This window comes from Panthera leo, chromosome D3 (assembly GCF_018350215.1).
Source record: "Panthera leo isolate Ple1 chromosome D3, P.leo_Ple1_pat1.1, whole genome shotgun sequence".
Lineage (NCBI taxonomy): Eukaryota > Metazoa > Chordata > Mammalia > Carnivora > Felidae > Panthera > Panthera leo.
Genome location: NC_056690.1, coordinates 56826506 through 56847048, shown reverse-complemented (window position 1 = coordinate 56847048; position 20543 = coordinate 56826506). Strand labels below are relative to the sequence as shown.

At 39.0% G+C, this 20543-nt stretch overlaps 1 long non-coding RNA gene across 1 annotated transcript in view; it reads right to left on the bottom strand.

Moving 5' to 3' along the window:
- Positions 1 to 20543, bottom strand: part of LOC122202990 — a 140965-nt gene that overhangs the window by 113152 nt on the left and 7270 nt on the right. The window lies entirely within an intron of this gene.

The following is a 20543-nucleotide window of genomic DNA, read 5'->3' as shown; positions in this document are numbered from 1 at the left end:
AGCAAAAACAGAAATCAGTACAGGAAGGCACTTTGGAATAAGGGATATAAGAGTGACTACATAATTTGGTAAAGTTTACTATTATGTAAATATGAAGTTTGCTATTGTGTAAATAGGCAAGAGCTTCCAATTTTCTTTAAATGTCACATCTTAAATATGAATGAGAAAACAGAAATCACCTAAAAATAGAAGAAAGCCTTTAACATGAAATCTGGAAATCAAATAAGCAGTTAAGGAAATGAAATCTGGAAACAAAGACAATACAGACAGCAAAAGAAAATATTTAAAAATACAATTAATATGGGGCACCTGGGTGGCTCAGTCAGTTGAGCGACCGATTTCGGCTCAGGTCATGATCTCACAGCTCGTGAGTTTGAGCCCCATGTCAGGCTCTATGCTGACAGCTCGGAGCCTGGAGCCTGCTTCAGATTCTGTGTCTCCCTCTCTCTCTGCTCCTAACCCACTCACATTCTGTCTCTGTCTCTCTCAAAATTAAATAAACATTTTAAAAATTTTTTTAATATAATCAATATGCTAGATAGATATTACATCCATTAAATAAGAATAGGGATCTATAAAAAAGAAATCATTCAAAAAATTTATCTTGGAAATTTAAAATATGGTAGCACAAATTTAAAATTCAGTGGAAGGTTTAAAAGATAAAGTTGAGGAAATCTCCAAGAAAGCAGAGTAAGAGACAGATACTTAGATACACAGAAAGATACAAAGACACACAGAAAGTAGGAGAAACAAAGAATAGAAAATAGTGATTTCTAACTATACTACAAAGCTACTGTAATCAAAATAGTTTGGTGCTGAAACAAAGATAGACACATATATCAGTGGAACAAAATAGCCCAGAAATAAATCCAATTAATCTATGTAAAAGGGGGCAAGAATACACAATGGGAAAAAGACAGTCTCTTCAATAAATTGGAAATAAGTGGGAAATAAATGGGATATAATGGGCAAACTGAACAGCTACATGCAAAAAAATGAAACTGAATAACTTTCCTATGCTATACCCAAAAATAAACTCAAAATGGATCAAAGACCTAAATGTAAGACTTGAAACCATAAAACTCCTAAAAGACAACATAGGCAGTAAACCTTAGACATTGGTCTTAGCAACATTTTTCTGGATCTTTCTCTTCAGGTAAGGGAAACAAAAGCAAAAATAAACAATTGGGACTACATTAAACTAAAAGGCTTTTTATACAGCAAAGAAAACCAGCAAAACAAAAAGGCAACCTACTAAATGGAAGAAGATATTTGCAAATGATATATCCAATAAGGAATTAATATCTGGAATATATAAAGAATATAAGACAACACCAAAAAAACAAACAATATGATTAAAAAATGGGAAGAGGACCTGAATAAACATTTTCCAAAAAAGACATATAGATGGCCAACAGACACAAGATGCTTACCACAACTAATGATCAGGGAAATGCAAATCAAAACTACAATGAGATATTACCTTACACCCGTCATAATGGCTAAAATCAAAAACACAAGAAACAAGTGTTGGCAAGGATGTGGTGAAAAAGGCAGCTTTGTGTACTATTGGGAGGAATGCAAACTGGTGTAGTTATTATGGAAGAGTATGAAGGGTCTTCAAAAAGTTAAAAATAGAACTATCATCCAATCCAGTAATTACACTACTGGGTATTTATCCAAAGAAAATGAAAACACTAATTCGAAAAGACATATACACCCACGTTTATCATAGCATTATTTACAATAGCCAAGATATGGAGGCAACCTAAGTGTCCATCGATAGACGACCATTCATAAAGAAGATGTGATACACACACACACACACACACACACACACACACACACACACACACACACAGAGGAATATCACCCAGCCATAAAAAAAGGATGAAATTCTTCCAGTTGAGACAACATGGATGGGCCTAGAGGGTATTATGCTAAGTGAAGTAAGTCAGACAGAGAAAGAGAAATACTATATTATTTTACTTACATGTGCAATCTAAAAAGCAAAGGAACAAACAGCAGAAACAGACCCATAAATATGAAGAGCTGATGGTAGCTAGGGGGTAGGGGATGGGCAAAATGAGTGAGGGGGAAGGGGAGAGACAGGCCTCCAGTTACGGAATGAATCAGTCACAGGGAGAAAAGGTACAGCAAGAGAACATAATCAATGGTATTGTAATAGCACTGTATGGTGATAGATGGTAGCTACATGTGTAGTTGATGTAGCGTAATGTAGACTTGTCAAATCTCTATGTTGTACAACTGAAACTAATGGAACATTGTGTATCAACTATAAAAATAAAAACTACAATGAGATATCAACTGACATCAGTTATAATGGCTAGTATTATAAAGACAAGAAATAACAAGTGTTGACAAGTATGTGGAAGGAACCCTTGTGCACTGTCTATGGGAATGTAAACTGGGGCAGCCACTATGGAAAAGAGTATGGAAGTTCCTCAAAAAATAAAAAATAGAAATACAATGCAGCAATTCCACTTATGAGTATTTTTTTAAGATTTATTTATTTACTTATTTAAGTAACCTCTATTCCCAATGTGGGGCTGAAACTCATGACCCCGAGATCAAGAGTCACATGTTCTACTGACTGAGCCAGCCAGGCACCCCTCACTTATGGGTATTTATCCAAAGGAAACAAAAACACCAATTCAAAGAGACATATGTACCCCCATGATCATTGCAGCATTATTTACAATATCCAAGTTACATAAGTAAACTATATGTCCATTAATAGATGTATGGATAAAGAAGTTGTGGCATATATATGCAATGGAATATTAATCAGCCATAAAAAGGAAAAATCTTGCCATTCATGACAACATAGAAGGACCTAGAAGGTATTATGCTAAGTGAAATAAGTCAAACAGAGAAAAACAAGTAACATGATTTCACTTATATGTGGAATCTAAAAAACAAAACAAACAAAAACAGAAACAGACTCATAAACAGAGAACAAACTGGCAGGGGTGGGGAGTAGGTGAAGGGGATTAAGAGGCACAAACCTCCCATTATAAAATAAATAAGTCACAGGGATAAAAAGTACAGCATAGGGAATAAAAGTCAATTAATACTGTAATAACTTTGTATGGTCCCAGATGGTAACTACCCATCATGGTGAGCATTTTATAATGCGTGTAACTGTCATGTCACTATGTTGTATACTTGAAACTAAAATAATATTGTATGTTAACTACACTTCAATTTAAAAAGGCATAGATATTAGGGGATTAGTCCAGGAGATTTAACATCCAAATAACAAAAATTTCAGAGAGAACAGAAAACATAGAAGGAAGAAAACTGTCAAAGAAATAATTCAAAAACAGCCATGACATTTATGGAGACTATTTAGAATCTCAAATTAAGAAATAAAGGAAAGGACGTTTGCTTTCACTCAAGGCAGATGAACAGGAATGTAAAACAGGATTTTACACTCCTGCCTCAAATAAACGAACAAACCAAAACAATATATGAAACAACAGGTTTAAAGATACTGGACATCAGGCAACAATAAACATTAACCTGAGAGACAAGAACAAAACAACATGAGCTCTCGTTGTCCAGCTTACTGCCCTAAGAATTTCTAGGCTGCAGCATAGGGAGAGGGAACCCAGGCAGAGACTGGCAGTCTCCCTGAGTCAAGGAGTCACAGCTGAGAGTCAGAGGGAGCCCAAGGTGGCTAAAGTGCTTAGGACAGAGCGAGAATCCCAGAGACCTGAGAGGGTTACCCTTGAGAATTTAGCAGAAAAGTATTTTCCAGCACAGGAGGAGAGGAGCTACTTAAGACTAAGGGAACAAACCTATCTGAGACGCCTGGAGAACAGTGGCTGGCACTGACAGCAAGCTGGGAACAGTGCCTGTTCCCACCAGCCAGACTGGAAAAACTCATAATTCACAGACAACTGAGTAGAATACCCAGAAAAGCCATGCCTCAGTAATGGGAAGTAATTAGCCCTAGACTAAGCACCACTCTGGACCCACTAGAATCATAAAAAAGACTTGAAAAGATCAGGCTTTTTCTAAAAAACTTAACTACCTCCCAGAACAAAATTTAAGAATCTTAACAGAACACCCAGCACTCAACAAGGTAAAATTCACAATGTCTGGTATTAAAACAAAGGTCACCAGGCAATGAAAAGAAGCAGGAAAATACAATTCGCAATAAAAACAATAATCAATCAGTCGAAACCAACCAACCAACCAAACAACCAACAGCTGTCACAGCTGTTAGGATAAAGCAAAGTCATTAAAACAATTACTATAACTGTATTCTATAAAAAAACCGTATACTATATGTTCAAAATTTTAAATAGAAATACGAGACATATATTAAAAAGTACCTAAATCAAACTTCTAGAAATGAAAACCAACATGTCTGAAATGAAAATGCACTGGATGGTATTAATGGCAGATAGACTTAGCAGAAGAAAAGAAAAGGAAAAAAAAAAAAGAGCACCAGTGAATGCAGGACAACTTCATGCAGCCTAACATATATATAAAGGTACACAGAAGAGAAGAATGGGAGGTCAAAAATATTTGATTTCATGGCTAAAATTTTTCCTAATATTTTGCAAACACTAACTACAAAGACCCAGGGAATTCAATGAATCCCAAGCCTAAGAAACACGAAGAAAACTATACCAAGTCACAAAATAATTTTTAAAAACAGTGATGAGAAAATCTTAAAGGCAGTTGGGCAAGAGGTTGGGGAGGTGCTGTGTACAGAGAGACAAAGGTAAGAACAAGACTTCTCCCTGGAAACAATGTAAGCAAGAAGATATGGAGCAATACCTTAAAAGCACTGAGAGCAGGGAGGCACCTGGTGGCTCAGTCAGTTCAGCATCCGACTTCGGCTCAGGTCATAATCTCCTGGTCTGTGAGTTTAAGCCCCATGTCGGGCTCTGTGCTGACAGCTCAGAGCCTAGAGCCTGCTTTGGATTCTGTGTCTCCCTCTCTCTCTGCCCCTCCCCCACTCATGCTCTGTCTGTCTCTCTCAAAAATAAATAAAGATTTAAAAAAATTTTTTTAAGTACTGAAAGCAGAAACTGTCTACCTTAAATTGTACACCCAATGAAAATATCTTTTAAAAAATAAAGGCAAAATAAAGACGTTTTCAGACATGCAAAAACTGAAAGAATTCTTCATCATCAACAAAACTGCAATACAAAATGAAGACAGAAATAAATCTGGATCTACACAAAGAAATGAAAAGCACCAGAAATGGTAACTACATAGGTAAGTATATTTTTTCTTATTATTTAAGTCCCTTTAAAAACAATTGAGGGCTTAAAACAAGTAATAACATTGCATTGTGGTGTTTATAACAAATGTATAATATGGATGATATAAATTCTAGGAGGGGAGAAATGTAAGTAAAGTATTGTAAGTTTCCAATACTATAAGTGAAGTGATATATCACTTGAAGGTAGATTGTAATAAGTTAAAGATGTATAATATAAACCCTAAATGAACTACTAGATATTAGAGAAGATTCATGAAGTTGAAGATACAAACTATCCAAAATAAGACACCAAGAGTACAAGAGTAAAAGAAATGAATAGAGCATCAATGAACTGTGGAATAATGACAAGTGGTCAACTGTACACACAACTGGAGCTCCTGAAGAAGAGAGAATAAAGGGGATGGAAAGAAAAAAAATCTGTAAAAAATGATGGCCAAAAATTTCCTAAATTTGATGAAAATTATAGATCTACAGTTGTAAGAAACTTAATGGAACCCAGGCACAAAAAAGAAGAGAAAGACGGGGAGGAAGAAGAAGAGGAAGAAAAGGAAGAGGGAGAAGTAGAGGAAGAAGGGGAAGAAGAAATTATACCACGGTATATATAATAAGCAAATTTTTCAAATTTTCAAATGATAAAAGGAAAATCTTAAAAGTAGTTGGAGGGGAAAATAAAAGGCACGTTACATAGAAAAAAAGAAAGACAGCAGATGTATAATTGGAAAAAAAATGATGCTAGAAGACAGTTTGGTAACAGGGGAAATCTATCAACCTCAAATTCTTCACTCAACAGAAATGCCTCTCAAAAAAGGAGGCAAAATAAAGCCTTTTTCAGACAAACAGAAACTGGAAAAAATCCATCATCAGTGACCTGTTCTGAAGAAACGTTTAAGGAAGTCCTTCAGGCAGAAGGACAATATTAGATAGAGAACTGAATTTACTCAAAAGAAGGGAGAACATCAGAAACAGTAGCTGCATGGGTAAATATAAAGAACTTTAAACTTTTTAAAGTCACATTATAATTGACTGCTTAAGCAAAAATAAGAACCATATATTGTGAGGTTTAGAAGTAAAATATAAGACCACAATAGCACAAATGCCTAGAGGGGAAAGATGGAAGTATACTGTTTTAAGGTTCTTATAATACACATGAAGTAGTATAACAGCACTTGATACATTAAAGATGTATATATAGGGGCACCTGGATGACTCAATTGGTTAAGCATCTGGCTTTGGCTCAGGTCATGATCTCATGGTCTGTGGGTTCGAGCCCCGCATCAGGCTCTGTGCTGACAGCTGGGAACCTGGATCCTGTTTTGGATTCTGTGTGTGTGTCTCTCTCTGTCCCTCCCCTGCTCGCATTCTGTTTCTCTCTTTCTCTCTCTCTCAAAAATAAACATTAAAAAAATTTTTGAAGATGTATACTATAGACCCTAAAGCAAGTGTGAAAATAATATAACAATTATAGTTAGTAAGGCAACAAATGAGATAAGATGGAATCATAAAAAGTCCTCAATCAATACCAATAAAGCAGAGAAAGGGAAAAGGAACAAAACAAACTAGACAAACAGAAAACAAATATCAAGATGACAAATAAACATAACCACACCAATAATCACATAAAATGGAAATGCTCAGATTGTGTGGATAAAAAGCAAGACCCAACTACATGTTGCCTATAACTTAGCAATTATGTTAGAATCAATAACAAGTATCTCTGAAAACCTCACATATTTAATAACTGAATAACACACTTCTAATTAACCCATGAATTCAAAAGAAATCAAACAAAAAATTATAAAGTATTTTGAAGATAATAAAAATGAAAGCATGACATATTATAATTTGAGGGATCCTGCTACAGGAGTATATAGCAGCACCAAACACCTGTGTTAGAAAAGAAGAAAGGTCTCAAATCAATTGTCAGCTCTCCACTTAAGCAACTACAAAAGTAAGGCAAATTAAACTCTTATACAAATGTTCATAGCAGCTTTATTTGTAATAGCCCCAAACTGAAAACAAATGTCCACCAGTGGGTGAATGAATAAACAAATTGTGGTCTATCCCCACAGTGGAATACTACTCAGCAATAAAAAGGAAGAGACTACTACTGATTCATGCTACAATATGGATGAACCTCAAAACTATTATGTGAGCCTAGTTACATTTATATTAAAATTAAGTAAAATTGAACATCCAATTCCTTGGTTACACTAGTCACATTTCAAGAACTCAGTAGCCATACATGGCTAGTGCCTACCACATTGGACAGCACAAGTAGACCACATTCCCATCATCTCATAAAGTTCCACTAGACAGCACTATTCTATACATGGAAATCTTGCAGAACACAAAAAAAGATAGGGTACTCATTAGAAAACTGGCAAAGGATATAAATAAGGCAAACCCAAATGGCTAATAAGTATATGAATGACTAATAAGTATATGCTCTACCGCAGTAATGAAAGAATGAGGCATCACTTTATACTCATTTGATGGGCTGAAATTTGAAAGTTGGATAATGTCAAACGTTTGCAAGCTTGCAGGAAATGAAACCTTCATACTTTGATGGTGAGAGGAAAAGACTGGTGCAACCATTCTCAAGAGCAATCTGACACTATCTAATGACATTATCAGATGTATCTGTGACCCTGCAAGCCCTCTGTGTAGACCCTGCTTGGAAAGTTACACACTGCAAACAGCAACTAGAAGCAGAGCACTCACTGTACCAAATGTATAGTGGAGATTTAAAAGCAGCAAAAGGGCTGTAAATTAAAGTTGAGGGATCTTTTTTTCCCTCCAGCTTTATTGTGATAAATTGACAATATTGCATAAGTTTAAGGTTTACAATGTGTTGATTTGATATAGTTACATGTCACAAAATGATTACCACCATACTCTTAGCTACCACCTTCATCCATCACATAGATAACATTTTTGTGTGTGAGCACATTGAAGATCCGCTCTCTTAGCAACATTCAAGTGTATGATACAGTGTTAACAGCTATAATCACCATGCAGTTTATTAGATTCCCAAGTTGTTAATCTTATAACTGGAAATTTGTATTTTATCCAGTACCTCCCCACTTCCCCCACCCTCCAACCACCACTGGTAACTAACACTCTACTCTTTCTCTGAGTTTGACATTTTTAGATTCTACATATAAGTGATATCATACAGTATTTGTCTTTCTCTGATTTTTTTCACTGAGCATGTTCTCAAGATTGATCCACGTTGTCACAAATGGCAGAATTTCCTTCTTTTTCACAGCTGAATAACATTCTATTGTGGATATATCTGTACATATTCCTATACCTACACCCATATCTATCATATCTTCTTTAACCATTCATGTGGTGATGGACACTTAGGTTGTTCCCATATCTTGGCTATTGTGAATAGTGCAGCAGTGAACATGGGAGTGCAGATACCTCTACAAGATCTTGATTTTAATTCCTTAGGATATATACCCAGAAGTGGGATTGCTAGGTCATACGGTATCATATCAGAGTTGGACTCTGGAGGAGGGGACAAATGGGAGTGGCACCCAGAGGTGAGGAAAACACAAAGCAAAATAGGGCTTACATTGACTGGTTAAGACAGTATAGGTTTATAAGGAGTATCTCTGCCCTTATGAAGACAAAAAGAGAAAGGTTAGGACTGAAAGTATGGTGCTTAGAAAGAGAGACAGTAATTCAAAAAGTCAGTCATATGGAAACAACTTTGAAGGGGAGCTTTATTTTCCCTTCACTCCCTACTTTACTATCCTACTCTAGCTCCAGAGGAACAAATCAAAGAGGAAATAAGATTCTTTGCAATTGGATTTTCTAAAAATGGTGATAAATAATATTTTCTCTCAAGGGAATGAAAATACACTGCAGGTTGAAGCTGGTACTTATCTAAATTTCATTTCACTCATAGTAAAGTAGCAAGAGACAGTATGATTTATACCTAATGGGTAGTATCAGGAAAATGTGGAAAAGACTTTTAGCAGTAGCATGCTACCAAGAAACAAGGCAGGATGCCACAAAAACACCTTCACTATTTCCTATCACTTGTAGAATGAGATCATTCACCATCTTGCTCCTACTGACCCTTTCCATTCTCAATTTCCATCCCATCCCTAGTAATGGGAGCTCAGCTTCACCCAGACTGACTCACTGTTCTACCAGGAGTCCTTGAGATTTGCTAACCACCTGCCTAGAAAACATCCCTTGCTAATGCCTGTTGTGGCCTGTTCAATCTCTACCCATCTCTTGTGATTCTTTCAGATCTCTCTTGTCCTAAGTTAGTGTCCCACTTATGAACTGCTAGAGCACTTGATGTCTACACCATTTATTGGCTGATATTTCCCTTCAGCATTTTGAATATAATCATTCATTGTCTTCCAGATTCCACTGTTCTGCTTGGAAGTCAACTATAAATAAATGTATGGCTCAATATCTTGAATCAATTTTTTAAAATTCTTAACCATTAACTCTTCAAAAACTTCTGTCCCAATCATCCTCTCCTCTTCTTACAGGATTCCATTCTGCAACTTCCTTGTCTCTTATCTTTGATTTTTTTTTCATTGTTTCATCTCTCAATACTGTATTCTGAATATTGTCTTCTAATCCATTTATTAGTTTTCTCTTCAGCTGTCTATTCTGCTATTAAACCCATCATCCACTGAGTTATTAATTTTGATTGTTGTACATACCATTCTAGAATTTCCCTTCAGTTTCTTTTTTATAGTTTATATTTCTCTATCAAAGTACTATCACATCTTTCATCTCTCAATGAATGCAGCAAGCACAATTATCTTAAAGTCTGAGTTTTATCACTTCATTCTCTAGATCTCCTATGGGTGTCTGGTTTCTGCTAATTATCACTTATATTGTTTTGTTCTCTTGTGTGCCTGGTCAGTTTTGTTTTGTTTTGTTTTGTTTTGTTTTGTTTTCCAGGTAAAATCCACGTAACATCAAGATAACCACGTTAAAGTGTGCAATTCAGTGGCATTTAGTACACTCACAATGTTGTGTTATCACTACCTCTATTTAGTTCTCAAATATTTTCATCACCCCCAAAGAAAACCCTGTACCTGTTAAGTAGTTACTTCCTACTTCTCCTAGTTCCCCCCCTGGAAACTACCAATTTGCTTTCTGCCTCTGTTTATGTCTTTATATTAAGTAGGTTTCTTGGAGGCAGCATGTAGCTGGGTCTTACTTTGCTTGGGTCCCCTTCTCTGTACTGTCACCTGAAAACTCTCAAATAAGCTTAGAATAGTTATCTGTTTCCCTTATCTCAGGGAACGTTGTCATTGGTCACCTGAGGTCCAATCTCTTCAAAACAATTGTTTTGTATAGTTTGTTCATTGTTCTTTTTTTGGCTGTTTCAGGTAGGAGGACAAATGCAGTCTCTTGTTACTCCACCTTGGTGAGGGGCAGAATTCTGCCCTTTTAAAACACAATTTATGTGCTTCAGTTTATCAGTTACTCATTCTATTCAATTTTAATTTTAATTAATTAAATTTTAATTGTGCCTTTTTAAAAAGTTTATTTATTTTAAGAGAGAGAGAGAGCAGGGAAGGGGCAGAGAGAGAGAGAGAGAGAGAAAGAGAATCCCAAGCCAACTCTGCAAGGTTAGTGCACAGACTGATGCAGGGCTCGATCTCATGAACCATGAGATCATGACCTGAGCTGACATCATGAGTTGGACACTTAACCAACTGAACCACCCTGGTGCCCCTTAATTTTAGTTTGTTTGTTTGTTTGTTTGTTTGTTTGTTTTTTGAGGCATGATGTCATTTGATCACATTTTTACCAAGACATTCACCATCCTGAAATCATTCTCTGATAACTTATAGTGCAATAAAATAGACCCACTTTTTTCCAAGTTAACCTCTTTTGCCTATAAGCAGCAAGTGCCAACCTCCACACCCTCTTTTTCCCCGGGACTGATGCATGTGTTTATGTGCTTATGACTAGGTGTCTCTAGTCATCAGATACACTCTAACTATAGCTTGCCTATCTCCTAAAATTGGGATCATTCCCCTAGGATATCCATAGAACACTTGGGCTCTACGCAAGCCTCTTCAGAGCTCTGGGGGGGTTGATACTTGTTTTTAAATCCAATATAGTTAACTTTTGGTGTTGGTAGACTTTTAGAAGTAATTTTTGGGGTGCTTGGGTGGCTCAGTCGGTTGAGCATCCGACTTTGGCTCAGGTCACGATCTCATGGTTCGTTGAGTTCAAGCCCCACGTTAGGCTGGCTGTAGACAGTGCAGGGCCCACTATAGGTCCTCTGTACTCCTCTGTCTGCTCCTCCCCTGCTCGCTCTCTCTCTCTCTCTCTCTCTCAAAAAGAAATAAACATTTTTTAAAAAGTCAATATTTTGATAATTATTGAAACTGGATGATGGATAAGTGGTAACTTGCCACCCTACTCTCTACTTTTGTGTTTGCCAGTAATTTTTCATTAAAAAAAGTTTAAAAACAGATATGGGAATAGATGTAGAGATATATATTGATAACAAAATAAAACACAAACTAAATGTATGATAATAGAGGTTTGTTAAATAAATTATGATATATTTATAGTACAGAATACATAAAGCAGCCTTTTAAAATAATTTTATTGAGCACTTGCTATTTATAAGGATAGATATTTATAATATATTGTAAAAAATTAAAAATCAAACCTTTTAAAATTAAAACAAAAGAGGGGCTCAGTTGGTTGAGCATCGGACTCTTGATTTCTACTCAGGTCACTATCTCATTGTTCATGGGTTTGAGCTCCGCATTGGGCTCCACGCTGCTTGGGATTCTCTGTCTTTCTCTCTCCCTGCTCCTCCTGTGCTTTCTCTCTCACAAGGTGAATAAACTTTTTAAAAAATTTTAAAAAGAAGTAATTTTCAGTTACATGAAGATTTTTCTGAGTTATTTTCTCCTCTTTCCTTGTTATTTATTTATACTTTTTTTTTTTTTTTTTTGCCATCCACCTGTAGTGCTTGCAAATAATCAGATACTGGACACTCGCCAGCCCAGACGATCCTAGAGTGGGACTTTCGCTAAGAACCACTGGCCCTATGATATACATGTCATCAGGTGTGATAACAGTCTTATCAGAGGTGGAACTCCATCAGTGTCCCTCCCAATGACTGACTCATTACCACCTTGGCCTTAACATGCTACAACCAAGGAGCATTTAAACACAAAGCAGGCTTTTCGTCACTGCTCAAACCTCACCCATCATAAAGACACCTTCCCTGCACTTATTGCCCCGTTTCTCCCCACGCTTTCTCAGCCAGAGTTGTTGAAAGAACTGTCTGCACTTGCCTCTTCTGCTTCTTCACACCTAGCCTGATTGTGATCTGGCTTCTCTACCCCACCCCAAGCCTCCCTGAGCATCTCTCACCAGCTCCTGCAATTGCCCTTTAGGTCTTGTCCTGCTTACATGGGCAGTGTCTGACACTGCAGACCCATACCCTTCTCTTCCCCCGCTTCTCCTTCACCCCTCCACTCGCTTTCTGCCCCTCTTTGTGTTCCTTCTCGGTTTTGGTGATGGTCCTGTAGGCTTTGTCCCAACCCCTTCTCTTCTTCCAGTAGAACTCATGGGCTCCTGTGGCTTTGAGGACCTCAACCTTGATGGAGGGATGGGAGTGAAGAATGAAGACTCTGTAGACCGGGGGTGTGTGCCAGGCCTTGGACTAGACCCTGAGCAGATTGCTAGGGAAGAGAATTAGGTTAGTTGGAAGAGAATGGGGATGTTAATGACATGGCTGCTGCTTCCAGGTGTGGCACCTAAACACCGACAAGTCAGTATCACTGTGGATCCAGAATAGGGGAAATGTAAAATATGAAAGGCAATGCATTCCCACAAACAAATTATAACATCTGATATTTCAGGCAAGCACAGAGCAGTATATCAAGCTAGAGCACTGAATAAGGCTTCATTGTCTCAAAGTTCTAAGAGAAGTATGATTTATGTGTTGAAACTCCCCTCCCTGGGGGGAATGAGCCATTCGGATGCATTTGTTCCAGCTTGCTTTATACACGCGTATGTCATACAGAGAAATGATGGAGGACATTATCCTTCTATGGCTGCTGGTTCAAACACCAGGACCTATCAAACATGATTATGTCTAATTGCCAGCCTCAGCCACCCATCAGCTATGAAGAGCCACTTGGAGAGCACTGATGTGGCACTTTGCCAGCCCCTGCACCAGGCAGATAATTGTCTACCTCAAATGAAGGATGGAGGGCAGAAGGGTTGAGGGAAACCATGCCAGGCCATACCTGCCTCACTCCCTCTGCAGCACATCCTGTCTTAAGACCCCTTGGAGGGCATCAGTGATGGGGGTAGGGGGTAAGGTCAGTTTGTTCTAGACCAGTCTGCTCCAGACCCTGGTCAGCTCAGCTGAGCCTGTGTGTGTGTGTGTGTGTGTGTGTGTGTGTGTGTGTGTGTGTGGTGAAAGGACTAGAGCTTATTAGCTGGATAAAACTGCAGACTTCCAGTCACTCCAACCATCCAGATCTGTTTCCAATCTATTTCCCCTCCCTTGCAGTGGAGCTCCCTAAATGTTCATGCCCTGAAGACTCTATCACATATGACTCTCCTTGTGGCTGATTTCTACTCATCTCCTTATTATGCAGTGACTTTAGCCCCTGACTGACTGACCCAGTCCTCTCCACCCTTCTGCTGTCCTTCCATACCATGGATGAAACACCAAACTCTGGCTTCTCAGTCCTTCATTATCTCCACAACCATCCACTCCCTCCAGAACAGCTCGCTACCAATGCCCACAGCTTAACCCCAGATCTTATTTTCACAAGTGAATGTACCACCTTCAAAAGCCATCATCTCCTGTGGTTCCCACTCTGCAAAATCCCAGCTCCAATACTTGGACCCACAGGACATGGAGTGCAGGGTCAATGTTTCATTTTCTTCCTCATCTGGCTTGGACAATCTGTGGTCTAGCACATCACCACTTGCCTTCCGCTATCCTTCATCACCTTGCAGCTTTTCTCTACCCCAGTGCCGGTTAACCAGAACCATTCAGCCATCAGACCTGAGGAGCAGGTAACAGAGACAGTGGTGTCACAGCCGGGAAAGTTCTTCCACAGATCTCAAATGAGCACCAGTCCTGCCAGCCAAGCTCACCATACTCCTTAGACAAGTTCACATCCCCTTCCTCTGAACAGCCTATTTCACATCTTCCCCCTTCTCCTTTACTCCCCCATCCCATTTGAAGCTTTTCTGGGTGAGATCCACTGCTTCTGGGAGAAGTGAAAGCCCTCTGCTCCCAGGAGTAGGACAGGAACACTCTTGGGGGCAGGATCCGACAAGAGAATAAAGCCCAGAGCTGCTGCCACTCCTTATGGCCACTCCATGGACTCCTAACTCTGGCATCCAATGCCAGCCTGGCCTTTCTGTGGAGCAAACAGGCTTCATGGAAATGGGGGTCAGAGAGTATCACTCTTTTCCTCTACGGTGGGGTTGGTTCTTCCGTGCCCTGTGGAGAGACACTTGGGAAACTCCTAAGAGTAACAAAAGGCTCTCTAGTCACTGCAGAATCATTAAAGTGTGGTGGTAATAATAATAATAATAATAATAATAATAATAATAATAATAATAAACTTTAAACTTCATGTTTGGGCTGGGTTTTACCTCCTCTGCCAGGTCACCTGCAGGGGAAAATCCTGATAGATTCTTCTTTTCTCTCCAACCTCTTTCATGACTTTCACTCCACCCTTTGCCTTGGTTTTTGACCCCACCCAGGGTGGAGGCGAAAGTAGGGCAGGAAAGCTCTCACACGACTTGGAATTCCAGTGATGATCTGTCGTCAGCTGTCCCCATGAAACAAGCGCTTTCCTCCCTGAGGTAATTTTGTGGGGTTTTTAGAGATTCCACACTGTCTGGGGATCTTTTCCCGGCCAGTCACTCAAGACCCGTTCCTCAACCTTTATGTGTCTGATGGAGTCTCCGACCTTACTCTGCTGTGGGGTCCTGCTCGTCAGGCAGCCTTCTTGGTTGGGATATCAAATAATCCCATGCCAGCTTTCTCACTTGAGTGACCCAAGCCTGATCCTTGGAAAATCCATATTCCCTGTGCTCCTACAAACTGTGGGAGCACAGGCCCCTCCCATGCAGCCCCCCTGATTCCTTCTTCCACAACATAGGCTGAGGCCAGCACCACCAGCAGCTCTTAGACCTCTTTTCTAGGCCAGAGATAAGAGGTTAGCTGGTGATAAGCACTGGGTGTTGTATGGAAACCAATTTGACAATAAATTTAATATATTGAAAAAAAAAAAAAAGAGGTTAGCTGGCATCACAGAACCAATTTTTGGAAACCTCCTTTGTAAGTAGTCTTGACCATCATTTGGGAAAGCAGCACCCATCGTTCAGCCTGAACTGGGCCAACTCTAGCTCCACTTTCAAATCCTGCCATGCTTGACTGCACGTGCAGTGAACAACCAGTTTACTTGTGGCTGCTATTGTTGCTCACGGCTGCTGTTCTTCTGCAGCAGGAAGTCAGCAAAAGCCAAAAACCAGACATGTCCTAAAGAGGACTGGGCAACCGGATCAGTTTAACACATCACTGAAGGTTCAGCCCTTCCTCAGGCCCAGAAAAGCTGCCCCCGTTGCAGGCTGTATGAGATTTTGCTCCAGGATAGAAATAAAAACATTTGTATACAACAGGTGGTTTGTCACGGCAACCAATATGGCATCTTTTGGCCCATTTTCATACCTAGAAACTCAAATGTGAGCAGAAATGGTAGTGAGTCCTCCGGTTTGGTCTGTGTACCCCAGGTGCCTGGGGCTGACTCCCCAGATGGTGAAGCCACTGCACTTAGCACTGAAACAACTCACTCTTTCAAACAGAGAGAAATTTAGCACAAAGAGATGTTTACAGAGGTGTTCTAAGGACTGGGATGAGGTGGGAGCTGCCAGAGAAGGAAAGGAGATCAGAGAAGCTATAAGGACTGAGTTATAAAACATGATCAGCACATATGGCAAGTCATATTTGACCAACTTAGAAGGAGCCTCTTGGAGATCATTCAGTCTTCCCTTGACTTTCACAGAGGAAGAAATAATAGTAGTAATAATAACAGCTACATTTTTTAGGATAGACACTTAGGAAATACTACTTCATTTATTACCTCATTTATTTCTCAGGATATTCCTATGAGGTAATTACCGTTGCCTCACCATTGCCTTCATTTTACAGGCTAGGAAACTGAGACCCCAAGAGGTAAATTCACTTGCCCCAGGTGCCCTGGCCAGGAAGGACAGCACCAGGAGGACAGCCTGTGCATTATGATCCCTAGTTTGGTGTGATTTCCATGACACCATTATACTGCACAGAAGACAAGCTCAGTTAAAAATCCTCTCCTAGGAACACCTGAAAGGGTAGTTACATGCCTTTTCTACTTCTCAAGTCCAGAGTTCAGGAGCAGAGCCATTGCTTGAATTCAATTGAGATCCCAAAAGTAGGGCATGCAGAGGCCACAAAAGGAAAAATGGAGATGTGGAAACAGTGTCAGCCATATTCAAGAGAACCCCATGGATCCTGGGAGTCAGCCTGTTTCCAGGCCTTGAGAGGGGTGAGCTAACCAGGTGACAGATGTCATACCATGGGGAAAGAAGGAGGACAATGCCGGTGGTGGGAGAGGAGAGAGTAAGAGACCAGGGAGTCTCAAGGAAGGAAACAGGCTAAGAAGAACAACAACCATGTCAGAGGTCACAAGAGCTTAGAGGTCCTGCATAAGTTAGCCTAGGTTTGATATATGAGAGCAAACCTTCAGATGAGCAGGAGAGGCCTGAAGGAAAGCTCCAGTCTCTAAGAGGAAAGGGCCCTGGACAAGGAAATGGCCTCTGTGAGAGGGTGACGTACACCCAAAGACAGCCATGGGGGTTGGCAGGGCAGGGTATGTGTGTGGAAGTCATGGGGCCTTGAGGGAACATAGCAGGCTGCAAGGGGCACAGAAGGGAGAACAGACCTGACTCTGCCCAGAGTTTGCAGGCAGAGTCTTGGTGGTGAAACCTTTCAGCCCCACCCCCCAAGTCTTCTAGTGTACTATTTCCTGCATTCCCATGGCCCTCAGCGCTCCCAGGTGATCTCTCCATGTGCAGGCTATCCCATCCCCACTGCCTCATCCAAATTCATCACTGACATTGCCCCACCCCCACCCCACCATTCCAACCTCTTCAGAGAAGCACCCCCAACTCATGGTCTGTGGGACTCCTTGGGCCCTTAGCATGCCCTCCAAATGTACTGTTCTTTTCCCCTCTGTGACCCCATCAGATTGTGAATGCTTTGAATTACGCCTTATTTGTCTGGACATCCCTTTAACAGCACCCAGGACTCAAAGATGGTTGTTTAGATATTAACAATAGCAGTATGAACACAATACCAAAACGGAAGTACATGGTGCTTGGCTGGTAACAGCCAAAAGCCACCAATGAAACAATGGAGTTGAAAATCTTATTCACCTTGTGCCCTCTTGTGGAGAAGAGAGCAAAGAACACTATATCACCACTTGGGAAGACGGATTTACTTCTTTCCCTTATCACCTCCTCCTTTTCTAAATAGTTACAATACAGAGCTAATGAATAAAATATATTTAAATATAAATATGTTATTCTATGTTTAACTTTAATGTACTATTACTCTATATTTAAACATAACTACATTATATCTAAATAGAGTTACAATACAATATTAATGAATCATCTTTACCGTATTATGATTTTGATTTCATAAATACTGTTTGAAGATGAACCAGGAAGTATTGTATAATTATATGTTCTTTCTGGTAACATCCTTGTGCATTTTTGCTCCTGCAAAATCATAATGCTGCTTCATTTTCTATTTGCTAGTTTTCTAAGTACTTATCAAAACTAATACTCAAACTCTCTACTGACACTGTAGTAAGGTCCTTTCAATTTTTTTTTTTTTTTTTTAATCTGGAACCTCCAACAATACTACTTTTAAAAATCATTAGAGCAGCGCACCTGGTTGGCTCAGTTGGTGGAGCATGTGACTTGTGCTCTCACAATCATGACTACAAGCCCTATGTTAGGCACAGAGCTTCCTTAAAAAGAAAGGAAAGAAGGAAGGAAGGAAAAAAAAATTATTGGAGCTATCTTCAGTGTTACCGCTCAAATGAGATTATTTACCCTCTCATTTTTTGTACAGCAATAATCATCCTTTTTGGTCTTGCCTTTTTGGTCTTTTGATGAATAGAAGTTCAGAATTTTTATAAGTCCAGTTTATAATTTTTCCCTTTGGGACTAGTGCTTTTAGTGTCCTGTTTTTAAAATCACTCCCTATTCTAATACCTTGAAGATGCTTTCCTATATTGCATCCCAAAATCTTTATTGTTTTGCTTTTCACAATTAGGTCTACGATTGACTTGGAAATTATTTTTGTATATGGTGTAAGGTAAGGATTAAATTTTTATCTACTTTTTCTATATAGATACTTTATTGAGTCAACAGCATTTATAAAAGACCATCTTTCACCCACTATTCCGCAGCACTGTTCATGTCAACCATCAAATAACCATGTATGTGGGAATCTATTCCTGGAACCTTTAATCTCTTCCACTGATATGTTTACTATCCCTACATTAATACTACACTGTTTTAGTTACTGCACACTTTTAATGCAACTTGGGAGCCAACAGGGCAAACCCTACCACCTCATTCTTCTCCTTTAAGAGTGTTTTGGCTCCTCTTAACTCTTTGCATTTCCATACAAACCTTAGTATCAGTTTTTTAATTTCCAGAAAAAGTGCTGCAATTTTTACTGGGGTTGCAATGAATCTACAGATAATTTTAGAAAAAATTGTCATTTCACAATATCAGGTCTTCTAACCCATGAACACAGGATATCACTCCATTTATTTAGGTTATCTTTAATTTCTGTCAGTATTCTTTTACTGGTTTCTAAATAATATTCTCTAAAAATTTCATTTTATACACTGTTGGATTTTTAAAAATTATGGTAATGTATGCATAACATAAAATTTGCCATCTTAACTATTCAGTGTACAGTTGATACTCATGTTGTTGTGCAAACTATCTCCAGAATTCTTTCCATCTTGCAAAACTGAAACTGTACCCATTAAACAACAGCTCCCTATTCCCCCTCCCCTGGCAACCTCCATTCTATTTTCTATCTCTATGAATTTCACTACTCTATTGATTCCAATCATATATGTGGAATTACATAGTGTTTGTCTTTTTGTGACTGACCTATTTCACTTAGCATAATAGCCTCAAGATTCATTCATGTCACAGCATGTGTCAGAATGATATTCCATTGCATGTCAAACGCCACTTTGTTTATCCCTTCATCTCTCAGTAAACACTTGTTTGGCTTTCACCTTCCAGTTATTGTAAATAATGCTTCTATGACCATGGGTGTACAAATATCTCTTTAGGACTCTGTTTTCAATTCTTCTAAGATTATACATGGAAGTGGAATTACTGGATCATACAATATTTTTAATTTTTTGAAGAACTACAGTATGTCATTTTAATTCTTTTTACATAATTATTTTTAAGTAATGGGAAAAAGTCCAATTACAAATGTTATAGAGTATATCTTTTAAAGAATGTAATGATAAAATATGTAATGATAAAATATTTTACATAAGTCATTGCTACATGTCAAACAAAAACTGATGAAAAAATTTTAATGCGTATTTATTTTTGAGAAAGTGCAAGTAGGGGAGGGGCAGAGAGGGGCAACAGAAGATCTGAAGTGGGGCTCAGATTCACAAACCATGAGATCATGACCTGAGCCAAAGTCAGACACTCAACAGACTGGGCCACCCAGGATGAAATTTTGTTTAATTCCCAAGTGGTTTTGAGAAATTGCATATTAATGTCAAAAGTACCCTCTAGTTGGGGCACCTAGGTGGCTTAGTCAGTTAAGCTTCTGACTCTTGGTTTCCGCTCAGGTCATGATCTCATGGTTTCGTGAGTTCGAGCCCCACATTAGGCTCTGTGCTGACAGCGTGAAGCCTGCTTGGGATTCTCTCTCTCTCCCTCTCTCTCTGTCTCTTCCCTGCTCACACTGTCTCTGTCTCTCTCAAAAACAAATAAACTTAAAAAGTACTCTTCAGTCAAATGAGGTTGGGAAACACAATATTAACTGAAACTGAATTTGGAGCAAGAAGCACATTAACCAGTGCAGCAAGTGAGGAAGGACAGCTATTTAATTAAGAGGTAATCATTGAATGCATATTCATACGTGTGTTTTTGATGGATAATGAAAAAAAAAAAAAAA